The sequence below is a fragment of the Rattus rattus genome, chromosome 3, assembly GCF_011064425.1.
Source record: "Rattus rattus isolate New Zealand chromosome 3, Rrattus_CSIRO_v1, whole genome shotgun sequence".
NCBI classification, from domain to species: domain Eukaryota; kingdom Metazoa; phylum Chordata; class Mammalia; order Rodentia; family Muridae; genus Rattus; species Rattus rattus.
In genome coordinates, this window is record NC_046156.1 from 211,698,305 (window position 1) to 211,701,058 (window position 2,754).

Below are 2,754 nucleotides of genomic sequence, written 5' to 3' on the forward strand. Positions count from 1 at the left end.
ACGGCCTTGGTCATGCACACACACACACACATATATATATATATATATATATATGTACCATACATACATACATATATATATATATATATATATATATATATATGTACCTTTTGGTGACCCTACATGCTAAAGACCATATTTTAAAATCTGGGAAGATTATGAGGCACATAATTATGAGTTATCCAACTTTTATTGTTTGATAATGACCCAAAGAACATTTCCATCTTAAAAGTTTTTGTATGTGGAAGTAAGTCCTCACCTTTCAGTGGATTGTTATTAATTATGATATAATTATATCACTTTTAACATTTGTTGTATGTATTATAGATATCAAAGCAGTTTTAAATTTTCTTTATACCTTTATGTCATGATTGCAGATAGAGATGAACAAACAAATTTCTGATTCAGAGACTCTTCCAGTACTGTGTGCACATGCTATTTCTTTTCTGTTGTTTCAGATGTCTTTGCTGTGCTCTGTTTGTTACAGAAACTCCTTGCTAGGCAGGTCCACGTGACTCCAAGGAACCATAAAATGTATGTCTACTGTAGAAGTTATCCTTCTCGCGCCATCACACTTGAACTGTCAAATGACAGGCTGTGAAGCAGGGTAATCTGCCAGTAGACCCGCTTTTTACAAATGCATGAGCTCTCTCTCAGTTTTATTTTAATGCATGTAATTGCTAATCCATATCACGCTTAGAACATTCTAATGATCCCATCTTTCCTCTGGCCGTCTCTTCATCGCATCATCATTAAACCTCTCATGGCAGTCCCTGACACACCACTGTGATGCTCAGAGGAGACAGGGCAACCTGGAAGTCCAACTAACCACTTCCTTAAGATCATCCACTGGTTGACCAAAATGCTTCACTGTGGAAGTAGACAGTGTGGGCAGATACAGCAGGTCCGCATGTCCCTGGAGGGAATGCAGTGATGCTGATGGGCAAGAACATCATGGTGCACAAGGCCATCGGGGGCAACTAGAAAACAAGCCAGCTCCGGAGAAACTGCTGCCTTACATCCACGGGACTTTGTATTCACCAAAGTGGATTCACAGATTATGGACATGCTGCCAGCCAATCAATATAGTGGTGGTTCGACCCGTGCTGGTTCCATTACTCCATATGAAGTCATTGTGCAGGTTCAGAAAGAACACTGGGCTGGGGCCTACGAAGACTTCTTTATTCCAGGCTTTAGGCATTATCACTAAAATCTTCAGGAATTCTGAATGATGTGCAGATGATAAAACTGGAGACTAAGTGGGAGGCAGTGAAGCCACACTGCTGAATGTGCTGAGCGTCCTCCTTTCCTTTGGGCTGATCATCTAGCACGTGTTTGATAAAGGCAGCATTTACAACCCGGAAATGTATGATATCACAAAGGAGACTCTACACTCCCGCTTCCTAGAGGCTGCCTGAAATGCTGTCAGTGTCCGTCTGCATGCTGCTTAATTTAGTGCCACAGCTCAGAAATACATACAAGTGGATCCTGGCTTTGTGGAGACTGAGTATACTTTCCCACTTGCTGAAATGGCCTTCGGGACTGATTCAACTGCATTCTGTGGCTGCTACCCTATGACTGCTGCTACCACTGCTCTCCTATTGTTGCTACTGCCCAAACCAAGGCTGAAACCAAGGGATACAGAGGAATCAGATGAGAAGATGAGATTTGGTCTCTTTGACCAATTCCCTCAATGCAACCAACTCAGCCAGCTTAATTTGAAAATTAGAAATAAAGGTTTACTTCTCTTTTAAAAATCTAATGACATAACAATTCCCTTGTCAGTGTTTCAGGTTCTGAGGAAAACATTTTTGCTATGGTTTGATATATGTGCAACACTTAATGCCTATTATTTAACTGTTATTTATTGACTGCATTTCAAATGAGTTGTGACATTTCTCCATAATTTTATTAATGTTTCAAATGCGTTATAGGAAAAATAGTTATATTTAACCATAGAACAATAGAAAATTCCAATTATTATTGCCAAAGTGAAAATTGAAAATAATATTAACAAATATAGTTGGCAAATAGGTAAAATTAATTTAGTAACTTAATGCATTTTTTAAAGTCCCAGTTACTAGAAAGGTAAAATGATGCAGTCTTGCTCTCAAGAGTCACATGGGATAACAGAGGGAAACTGACTTTGAAAAGAGTAGTTACACCAAGCCGTAACCAGCTAGCATGCACAGAGTATGAAGGAGACTTCAGTTCTGCCACACAGAATCAACCCCAGGCAGACAACCTCCCAATTCTAGTTTCTTCTATTAAAGACTTCTATAAGCGATAATTTATAGTGTTTTTATTTTAGTACAGTGGTGCACACCTACAGTCTCAGCACTGGAGACTGATACATGAAGACATCGAGTTTAAGGTCAGTTTGAGCCTCACATTGACCTTTTTTGTCTGGAAAGCAAAATCTAACAACGTTGCGATCTACCAGGATACTCTTCTGTAAGCTATGAGTGACTGATTACAATAAAAGATGGACACGCTATGAATGTAGACCTAGCTTTGGGCTTGAATCTTCAACTCTTTGAAATAATATCAGTCTTGTTGTCTAGACAATATGGTCTCTCAATAGGATTAAACTTAATCCAACACTCTTGAGAGTCAGCCTGTAGCTATGAATATTTCATTTGTAAGTTTCTTCTGAGAGCCTAACATGAATTCCCCTGCTTTGAGCTTCTATATAAGATTAAAAACCTTTATTGTGGTTGTCTGTTGTATTCCATTTCTTTATTGGAGACAAAA

General features: G+C 38.8%; 1 pseudogene; it reads left to right on the forward strand.

The window, feature by feature from the left end:
• Window positions 1-789: 789 nt before the first annotated feature.
• LOC116897321 lies at window positions 790-1,625 on the forward strand (annotated as a pseudogene).
• Window positions 1,626-2,754: the final 1,129 nt, after the last annotated feature.